General features: G+C 41.5%; 2 pseudogenes; one reads left to right on the forward strand and one right to left on the reverse strand.

The window, feature by feature from the left end:
• The first annotated feature begins 368 nt into the window (after positions 1 to 368).
• On the forward strand, positions 369 to 986 carry LOC117710288 (NADH dehydrogenase [ubiquinone] 1 beta subcomplex subunit 8, mitochondrial pseudogene; annotated as a pseudogene).
• A 2,133-nt stretch (positions 987 to 3,119) lies between these two features.
• LOC117709936 (large ribosomal subunit protein mL42-like) lies at positions 3,120 to 3,705 on the reverse strand (annotated as a pseudogene).
• Positions 3,706 to 11,517: the final 7,812 nt, after the last annotated feature.

An 11,517-nucleotide genomic window follows, 5' to 3' on the forward strand; every position in this document is an offset into this window, starting at 1 on the left:
AAAATAAAGTTCAGGATTCTAGCCTAGGGAATGATGCCACCCATAGTGGAAGACTCTTCCCACCTCATTCAACCTAATAAAATTATTCTTCCATAGGCAGAAAATAGTAGATATGATAGTAGATCACCTCTCAGATGAGTAGATCTCATCAAGTTGATAACTGAGATTAACCACCATATTTTTTTGTTGTTGAAGTTGGCTGTCCTCGAACTCCCTCTGTAGACCAGGCTGGCCTCGAACTCAGATATCTATCTACCTGCCTCTGTCTTCAGAGCACTAGGATCAAAGGTGTGCGCCATCACTGCCTGGCTATATTCTTTGATTTTAAAGGTATGTTAGAAAATGATGTTTTTCTGGAGAAGGTGAAGATGGCTTTGGCCTAGACTGCAGCCGTGGGAATCTGGTGGTTCCAAAGAGTAGTGAGGTGCCACTGGCAGCATGGAAAGTCTCCCACATAACCAAGGACATGCTGCCAGGGCCATATTCTAGGACCCCAGAAGAACAGGCGAAGACCCCAAGAAGTATAATATGCATGCAGAAGACTAGGACAAGCTGTACCGAATGATGGCGTGGGGTATGGCGGCTATCTGAAGTGCCCTGATCCTGAACAACATGGGAGGGATCCATGGCATGAACGGGGCCTCTCAGACCTGAGGTTGAACTGTGATGAACCCCATGCCCTGGGACCTAGTATATCAGGAATCATGTGGACATGTCCCCTACGCCAGTTTCTTAGAATGTTGTGAGTAAACAGCTCTTCAGCTTTGTGGCATTCGTGATTTTCATGTTCTGGATGGGAGAGACTTTCCTCATCTACCAGCCTGTGGGGCCAAAGCAGTACCCTTATATCTGTACCTGGAATGAAGCAGTGATCTTAGCAAAGAACCTGGAGATCGGAAGAGGCTTCATGGGCTTTTGTGCCCTCTAACTAGAACACCCTCACTTCTAGAGATTTAACCTTAATAAATAATTAACCTTATATTAAATGAATAATTTAACCTTAGTGAATAATCCCTAATGAGATTCAAAAAGAGAAGACTGTTTCATTCTAGCGATTTCGCTGTTAAGCGCTCTTCCTTGTCCTTCTGTTCCTTGTCCCCCTGGTCCCCTTTTCCCTTGCATACTCTGCTTTCTGTTTTCATGTTTTATTTATTTATATTGTTAAGTCTAGATACTGCGTATTCCCATATGCAATATTTGTCTTTCTTTCTTCCTGTCACCCTCTTTCCCCCACTTTCCCCTCCCTTTATATGTCTCTCAACATACAGTTCTCCTTTTACTTTCATGTCACTACATACATACACATACATTCACACTCACACACATTCATACACATACATTCACACACACACATACACACATATATACACTCACGTACATACGTACATGCATTCACATACATATATACATACATACATATATATACACATACGTACATATATACACACATAATACACACGCTGACTATGAGAAAAAGTATATTTGTCTTTCTGCATCTGGCTTATTTCACTCAGTATCAGTGGTTCTCAATCTGTGGGTCCCAACCTCTTTGGGGGTCAAACAACCCTTTCTTAGCAGTCATATATCAGATATCCTGCATATCAGATATTTACATTATGACTCATAACAGTAGCAAAATTACAGTTAGGAAGTAGCAATGAAATTTTTATGGGGCTGCAGAGATGGCTCAGCAGTTAGAGCACTGACTGCTTTTCCAGAGGTTCTGAGTTCAATTCCCAGCAACCACATGGTGGCTCACAACCATCTGTAATGGGATCCAGTGCCCTCTTCTAGTGTGTCTGAAGACAGCTACAGAACTCATATACATTAAATAAATAAACAAACAAATCATTTTTATAAAGAAAGAGTAATTTTGTGGTTGGGGGTCACCACAACATGAGGAACTGTATTGCTATATTAAAGGGTTGCAGGATTAAGAAGGTTGATTCTGCAAATTACATGCTTTCATTGTTCTTTACAGCTGCATAAAGCACAACAGGTTGGTTCCACATGTTGGCTACTGTGAATACTGTATCCACTGCGAATACTGTGTCCACTGTGAATACTGTGTCCCCTGTGAATACTGTGTCCACTGTGAATACTGTATCCCCTGTGAATACTGTGTCCCCTGTGAATACTGTGTCCACTGTGAATACTGTATCCCCTGTGAATACTGTGTCCCCTGTGAATACTGTGTCCACTGTGAATACTGTATCCCCTGTGAATACTGTATCCACTGTGAATGCTGTATCCACTGTGAATACTGTGTCCACTGTGAATGCTATAGCCACTGTGAATACTGTGTCCACTGTGAATACTGTATCCACTGTGAATACTGTGTCCACTGTGAATACTGTGTCCACTGTGAATACTGTGTCCACTGTGAATACTGTATCCACCATGAATACTGTGTCCACTGTGAATACTGTGTCCACTGCGAACACTGCTAGAATTAATGTGGATGTGCCAGTATCTCTGTCACATGTGACCGTAGCTCAGAAGTAGTATGCTCGGATCATACAACAGTCGTAGTTTTAGTTCTTTGAGGAATCTCCATGTCGATTTCCACAGGGGCCACACAGTTTACACCCCACCAGCAGCAGCATGTAAATGTTTCTTTTCTCCTGCTTCCTACCAGTGTGCTGCCACTTGCTTTCTTGATGACAGTCCTTTTGAATTGGGTAAGATGGAATCTCAGTACTCCAACATACAATGATGTGAGTGTGTGTGTGTGTGTGTGTGTGTGTGTGTGTGTGTGTGTAAGCCAGAGGCCAACCTCAGATGTCATTCTCTAGAAGCCCTTTATCAGACAGAGTCTCTAAAACGTGGGGCTCCCTGATTGGGCTCAGCTAATGGCCAGCCAGCCTTTGGGATCTACCCAGCTCTGCCTTCCAAGGCTTTTAAGCATCTGCCACTGTCCCTGGCTTTTATGTGGGGATTGAACTTAAGTCCTCATGCCGCATGACCAGCATTTCAGTGACTAGCTCTTTAGTTCCTCATTATGGTTTTAATTTGTGTTTACCTGAAGGTTAAGGATGCTAAGCTTTTTCCCATATATTTATTGACCGTTTGTATTTCTCCTTTTGAGAACTGCATGCGCATTTTATTTGCCTATTATTGACTGAGTGCTTTGTTTTATTTTATCTTTAATATTTGAGAGTTTTTTTATATGTAAGGGTATTTTTTTATCTCTTTTCTGCATAACATATTAATGAATGTACCATTTGCATTTTCTCAGCTGACAAGTAAGACACAAAGCTAAATTCCCTTGATGCTCAGAGAATCACAAGCACTCACCTGTCTTTGGGAGGATTCAGTTTCTTAGGATGTCTGTGGTACTGGCCATGTGGATACCCCCGATGCTTTGTAGTGAAGAACACCTTTTGGAGTCATTCTATCATGGGTCCTTGCTCAAGCTGTTCTTCTAAGTTGGTTTCCAGCACTTGTTGGTGTGTGTTTCTTCATTATTATGCAAACAATCTGGTTGAGGGATAAGTTTGGTGTATTCATACAAGATGTCCACGGAAGGGTGACAGCACACTTTTGTCCTGCTGTCAGATGTTGAAGTGACCTCTACCTTGCATCTGAAGGAGAAGAATACATAGATTTAAGAAAAACACTAGATAGACCTCCATTTTGGATTGGAAATAAATGCTTCCAGGCCTGTTTGGTGTCGTCCATTGCACACTGTACAGCAGCTGCCATGATCCTTACCACTGTGGAGAGAAACTGCCTCTCAAATCTGTTTCTAGGCACATGGATTTCCATTCCCTGGGGGTCCATCTTACTTCCAATATTTTTGGTTTCCTTTAAGGATTTCCTTTAAGGGTTTCTCTGTGTAGCCTTGACTATCCTGTAACTCTGTAGACCAAGCTAGCCTTGAACTCAGAGATCTGTCTGCCTCTGCCTCCCAAGTTCTGGGGTTAAAGACGTGTGTCACCACACCTGATTCCGAATTCTGATTTCTAGGTATTAATCCCTCATCTGTGTGTATGTGGTTTGTAAAGATTTTACTCTCATTCTGTTGGATAACTCCTTATTCCCCGGTAGTTTTCTTTGCTGTGCCAAGGCTTTTTAACTCTCTGTAATCTCATTTGTTAATTCTTGTTATTACTCTTGCCTGTTGAAGTCTTCTCTATAATGTCTTTCCCTGTGTCCGCAGTTTGAATTGTGTTCATTTAGTAGTTTCAAGACTCCATGTTCCACTTCACATTGAGTTTTAGACACAATGATAGAAGTGATCACTTGTTACTTCTCCTGGGGAGGTACGAGCACATAGAGCACATATCTCTTCACTCCAGAGAGCTCGTCAGCAACAGACCAAAGTAACAAATGGCCCCCATCCGACCTCCCTGGGCCTTGCTCAGTGAGTTTACTGGGATTACTTACAAGAGCAGGGATGACCCAATGGCAGGTGCACTATGAAAAAGCCTTTCAGTTATTCTTATTATTTATACAGCCTTAGGGAGGAGCCATGTACATTTTGTTTCAGGAACTTTCTGAGTGTTGTTTATTTATTTGTCTTTTTTTTCCACTTTACATCCTGTTCACTGCCCTTCTTGGTCACTCCCTCCCACAATCCTCCCCCTTCCTCTTCTCCTCTGAGAGAGTGCCTCCCACCCCCTAATCTCCCCACCCTGGCACTTCAAGTCTCTGCCAGGTTAGGTGCATTTTCTCCCACTGAGGCCAGACAAGGCAACCCAGCTAGAAGAACATATCCCATGGACAGGCAACAGCTGTATAACCCTGGCTGGTTTGGAAATCACTATGTAGACCAGGTTGGCCTTGAATCCACAGAGATCCTCTTGCCTCTCTATCTCTGCCTCTGGAGGGCTGGGACTGAAAGCCTGCATCATCATGCCTGACCATTTCCAGAGTCTAAACAAGCTTTCTCCAGGATGGAGTGTTTCAATATGAAGGAAATTGTGATACAGCATGCCGTCCCTTCCTCCAGCTAACATTCTATCTGCCACCTCTTCTTTGATGTTACTGAGTCTCAGAGGGTGAGAGACAAGCTTGTTGTGTAACTTTTCCTTGGGAGGCATGGAAAGGCATCAGTTTGCAATGGATAGAGCACCAACAACAGATAATGATTCTGCCAGTCATAGAGGTTGGAGTATTTTCCGCTGTCTATGCCGAGCGTTGCTCCGCTGCGCCCTAGCAATAGACAGTCTCAGGAGTTTGGCTACTCACTGAGTCCACTTATTACACCCTCATAGTGCAAGGAAGTGCCCTTCTGAAGTGGGTGGAGATATCTTACGAAAAGGTGGGAATAGTAGAACACTTGTGCTATGAAGGGGCAGTGGTTCTGGGAATGGATGATTTAAGTGGGAATCGGAGTGAGGAGAGTGTGGAGGCACAAGGTTAACCAAAACTACTTCATGGAACCTACTACATTGTAAGCTAATAAAAACGTGGAGCTAAAAAGAGTCTGAGTGGAGGAGCCCTGAATAGTGGATATTCTGGATCCCAGAAATCATATGTTACTAAATGAAAATCCTGACACTAGGTATGGAGACCTCTCTGTGAGTGGTTGGCTAGGAAATCCCCAGAGTCCCCACTCCCCAAACAGCATGGGTCATTACTATTGCTCTTGGTTTTCTATCAGAACTAGATTGTAAGACTCTATTGCTGAAGATACCATATGCTTTGGATGCAGTGCATGGAGACATCAGGCTGCATCTGGAAGCTTCCTCTCTGCTGGTCAGCTTCTGTAGTGGTGCAAGTTGCCATGAAGGTTTGTGAGGGCTAAATTTCACAAAAAGTGGTTTTCGGTTTGTTTGGTTTTGGTTTTAGACTCAGTGTCATATAGTCAATGTTCTCAAAGTCACTGTGTAGCCAAGGATTGTTTTAAACTTCTAATCCCTTTGCCTCTTCATCCTAACTGATGGCTGTTCCAAATAATTGTCCTGTATAGTTTTGGTTATTTTCTGAAGCATTTACAACCAGGTTAATGAAAAGGAATCTACTAAGTTTTTTTGTTTTTTTTTTTTTTGTTTTTTTTTTTTTTGAAACCTTTCATTTGTTACCTGTTTGCCTTTTCATTTAAAAGTATTTATTTGTTTCACTTTATGAGTATGTGTGTGTGCTTGTATGTAGTAAGTCCACCAAGTGCATACAGTGCCTGAGGAGTCAGACGCCCAGGAACTGTAGTCACAGGCAGTTAGTTATGAGTTGCCGTGCAACTGCTGGGAACTGACCCAAGTCCTCTGCAAGAGTAGCAGATGCTCTAATGGACTGGGGCCTCTCTTCAGCCCCAATAAGTACAACTGTTTGCTAAAACTAAACTTATTTAACAGACAAATTGTTTTTTTTTTCTGATTATCACATTGAACTTCTTTTTTAATATACAATTATAGAGTGTTTATCTTGTAAATGCACTCTATCTATACCACTTAAATAATTTTAAATCATATTTATTCTTCAGCATATAATAGCACAGACAATTACTACTATTTAAAAACTCAAAAACAACATAATACATTTGGCCTTTCCTCCAAAAAAATGGGAAGTTTTAGTTAGGTAGAATTTTAAGTATTTTTTTCATGCCAGTTGTTGTGATTTATAAATTATGATGTTAACAAAAATAATTAACAACAACTGATAGTACTGAAAGGTAACTAATCAAGTTACAGTAATGTGGTAAAAGGAAGGGACAAAAGCTCTTTAGAAAACTACTTAAAGTATTTTCAAACGGAAAATCCAATATAGTATAGTTGGTCCCTGACAACAGGGAGCTCGTTAATACAGCATTTCCAACTCGACAGAAATATAACAAATGATACAATATTGATTGCGGCGACAACAATTTAAAGGCTGTCATAATGTATGCAACTTAGATTCCCCTCTGCTTGATAGAATAGCTTCTTATTCCTTAGACAAAGACACTGTTCTTCAGTAGAAATATGAAATCTTCTCATGAAAGGCGCATTCTCATTGTCTTAGTTACAGTTTCATTGCTGTGAAGAGGCAACATGACCAAGGCAACTCTTATAAAGGGAAAAATTTAATTGGGGCTGACTTACGGTTTCAGAGGTCCAGTTCATTATCATCATGGTGGGAAGCATGGCCAAATTAGACTGACATCTGGGACAAGTTCATCCTCCCAATGGAAGGCAACCAAACTCATTGTCAGGACTTTATCCTGATTCTGAATTCTGGTTTAAAAATGCTCTTTCAGAGACAAGAGGAGAGAGAGAAAAAAAAATAAAAACAAATGAGAAGAACAATAATAACTGTTATAAAAGATGCTACCCAGATCAGAAGTTTTTACTGGCCAGTTTGAGCCTGATTCAACAGACTTGCTAAGGCCTACATCTTGAATTTTATTCAGATGGGAACAAGTTTTAGGGATGAAAGACTGTTGCATGTAGCTTTTGTTAACCCACCTTAACTCTGAGAATGGACTGTGCTACCAGCCCCTGCCCAGAGAATATTGGATCTGTGGATGAAAAACGCAGACACACATGCCAGTTAATCTTAAAGTGCCTTTGCTAAGTCAACGACTAGGCACTGCTAAACCTCTTCTGCCACCCCATGCATAATCAGATAGAGTGGCCATTGGCCACTCAAAACCAAAAACTCACATGGCTGGTTGGCTTTATCTCCTGGCTTCTCCCGTCCCGAGCAACTCTAAGTGTCCCACCCTGCCCTCAGTCATTGGTTGTTGGTTCTTTTTTGATGGATAAAGAACCAATTGGGGTACAGGACCTTAGCATCAGAACCAACCCCTACAAAAGACACCACAATCCAGAAAAAGACACTGTAAAGTTACTTCCACCAAGTAACTACATGGCAGACATCACTTGCAGCTCTGTAGGGCTCTCCCTATAGGTATAAACAATATGATGTTCATTTTCACAGATTCCAAATATGTTGTCTTTCCCAGTGGTCCATACCCATGGAGAAATTTACTAGAAAGAGAGGTCCTTCCCATGATTTATCTAATTAGATGCTTTCTGGCCTTGGCGATCTTTTTCATTCTTAGAATTTATAATGTGATTTGCTTTGTATCCTAGGCTGGCCTCGAACTTGCCACCCTCTTACCTCAGCCCTCTGAAAGCTGGGCTTACATGTATCTACTACCACATCTGGATTATAATGCTATTGTATATATTTAAGTTTAGGCTTCAGTATCTGACGTTGTTTCATCTGAGACATGCTTTGATTGTCCAGGCACAATGACAGGCACCCAACACATCCTGCCATTGTAATGTAAACATCAGTAAAATCATATAAGAAAACGATATAGATTCAAGTCCAGCTACTTATGCCTAGGACATGGCTGAGAGAGTGCTGCCAGATGTGGTGGTTGGGATGAGAACAGCCCTCATAGGCTCATATGTTTGAATGCCTGGTCCCCAGTCGTTGGAACTGTTTGGGAGGATTAGGAGTGGGGCCTTGTTGGAGGAGATGTATCACTGGTGGTGGGCTCTGAGTTTTAAAAATCTCATGCTGTTCCTAGTTAGCTCTTTTTTTTGCCTTGTGATTGTGTCTTAAGATGTAAGCGCTCAGCTTCTCCTCCAATGGGATGCTTGCTTGCTTGCTGCTATGTTCTCTACCATGGTGGTCGTGGACTCTCTGAAATTATAAGCCTCCAGTAAACTTCTTGGTCGTGGTATCTTATCTCAGCAATAGAAAAGTTAAGAAGATGGCAGCCATCACCTGGTTTCTGCCTTTTGTAATCTCTGTAGTGATCTTGCTCCTGTCCCCATTAAGGCAGAGCTGCCTCAACTGTCTTCTTTCATGAGTAAAAGGCTGGAGGCAGTAAAGTTACAAAAACTGTAACCATTCACAGAATAGAAAAAGACACTGGGTAATATCTATGTATCTATCTGAGAGGACTAAGCTCAGATCCAGGCTGACTCCATGACAGTCTACAAGATGATAGCTTGGGAGACTAGGCCTAAGTATCTGTTTCCCAGAAATGAGAACCCAGATCCAACCACAGCTGTGGGCAACCAATTTGACGACACCTTGTCATCTGGCCTGAAGTAAGAATTGGTAGCTAGAATGAATAAGTGATGCCTCAGAGAGATCTCCAGAGCCTATCCAATTGTAGAATTAGTCAGACCCCTAGAGATAGAGCTGACCAATCAAGGTAAAAGGCACATACCCCTCCTGCAATTCCCCTAACTGATAATAAAAGCTAGGTCTGTGAGCCCACTGGGTGTCTCCATTCCCAAATGGGGAGACCCCCTGCATGCAGGAAATTCAGCCGAATAAACACTATTTGCTTTTGCATACTATTTGAGTCTGGGGTATTGTTTTTTTCTGGTGATCTTAGATCCTAAAATATGTATGTATGTATGTATGTATGTATGTATGTATGTGTATGTGATAACCAGAGATACTTAAAGTTAAATGGGAAAAAATGTCATTCTTCCATCAGGCACCTTACGGATTCTCTACTTGAGCTTGAAGTTGTTGTAGAACACACCACCCTTCACCCTTCAGTTTCTCTCAAGAATGAAGAGGAAAAGTAAGAGAGGCACCATTTGTAACTGCCATCCAGCCCGAGAACTGAGCCTGCATTATTATTTAATCCCCTAAGTGTTCTTATTTCCAAGGACAGGATGGACTAAAAGGCCCTTGTGACTAAACAGGCTAAAAATGGTTGGATCCAAGATGGCTACCTGAATTGTAATAAACCTCAAATGCTAAGAATTGAGGGATGAACAAAACGAAGAAAGAAACTGCTACTGATGGGGGAAAAAAAATCCTGTCCAAGCCCCTGTGGCTAAACTCCATAATTGGTAGGAGGTAAAACGTTATTATCCACAGGTCCTTACTCCAAAATGACTGAGTTTAGAGGCTGGAGAGATGCTTTAGGTGATGGACTCCTCTAGCAGGGGACCCGAGTTTCGGTTCCAGCACCTATGGACAGCTTGCAACTGCTTGTAACTCCAGCTCCAGGCGATCAGACACTCTTCTGAGCTCCAGCAGCATGGTCACTCACACGTGTATGGGCCTCCCCACCCCATGTACACATACTGAAGTTTACACAGAGGGAAATAGTTCTGAGAATAAAAATTAAAAATAAACATTAAAATAAATAAATAAATGCTGAAAACACCTGAAAATCTTAATAATAAATAAATCTTTTAAACTACTTTAATAAAATAAAAACCATTCGGCAGAGCACCCTTGCAACATGTAACAGAATAACATCCAATATCGTTACCAAGGGAAAAAACCTAAATAAACCTAATGACTTCATTTACTCTTAGTTGATTTAAAAATCACGAATTTTATAGGTCACAGAGATGGACCAAAACATCCTTAGTCTCCCACTAACATTGCTTTTGATAACACCTCTGATGTGTGGATTGAGATGATAACGGTTGCCTAGGTTACCTTTCAATAACTCAAGGCTGTTTGTGCTGAAAATACCAAATGTTCACTTGGACCTGCAAGCAAAAGCAGCTAAATGGAGGAAACACTCAGCCCTCACAGTGTGTCTGTCTCGTCTGCTGGTCTAACCAGTGGGTGAGATTCTACTTAGCTTTTTATGTAAACATGTTGATCATTTGAGAAATGTTTTGTCCCAAACTGTAAATCAGGGTTAACCTGACCTAGGCTTCCTCAGTCTGTCTCTCTCTCCTTCAAAGGTTAAAGGTAAATACTAGACATCACAAATGAAAACACCAGACTCTAAAAGCATCAAAAAGAGGTAGCACTGAATTCCAGGCCAGGCAGAGCTACACAGAGAAACCCTGTCTCAAAAACAAACAAACAAACAAACCAACAAACAAAAACCCAGAAAACTAACAAAAGGATACAATATACAATTTTGGTGATTAAGAAAAAAAACAAGAACAGAGAAACCCTGTCTCGAAAAACAAAAAAACAAAACAAAAAACCCCCAAAAAACCCCAAAACAAACAAACAAACAAACAAAGAAAAAAGAAAAAAGAAAAAAGAAAAAAGAAAAAAACAAGAAACCTTGCCAGGCAATGGTGGTGCATGCCTTTAATCCCAGCACTTGGGAGGCAGAGGCAGAGGCAGGTGGATTTCTCAGTTCGAGGCCAGCCTGGTCTACTGAGTGAGTTCCAGGACAGACAGAGATACACAGAGAAACCCTGTCTCAAAAAAACAAAACAAAACAAAAACAAACAAACAAATAAAAAAACCTTATAAGAATTTCTAAAGTGTTCTCTGTCTGTCTGTTTATCTGTCTGTCTCTGTCTGTCTCTCTCTCCTTGTCTCTCTCCCCTCCTCCCCTGCCCCAAGTCCCTCCCTTTCTCTCCAGTAAAATAGGGTGGCTCCTGAGGTGCATTGGCTAGAACTGTGGCTGACAAGGCAAAACCACAGGGTTAGTAAAATCATGTACAAAGAGTTCCTGCAAATTAGTCAATAGAGACAAACAACCAAACAGGTGAAGGACACACGATTTGCACATAAAGCTGGGCGTGGTGGCACAGTGCCTGTAATCCTGTAATCACAGAGCTCAGGAGACTGAGGCCAGACAGTTGTGAGTTTGAACCAAGGCTCTTGTACTGGTTTGAATGAAAATGG

Source organism: Arvicanthis niloticus, chromosome 6 (assembly GCF_011762505.2).
Source record: "Arvicanthis niloticus isolate mArvNil1 chromosome 6, mArvNil1.pat.X, whole genome shotgun sequence".
Taxonomy (NCBI): domain Eukaryota; kingdom Metazoa; phylum Chordata; class Mammalia; order Rodentia; family Muridae; genus Arvicanthis; species Arvicanthis niloticus.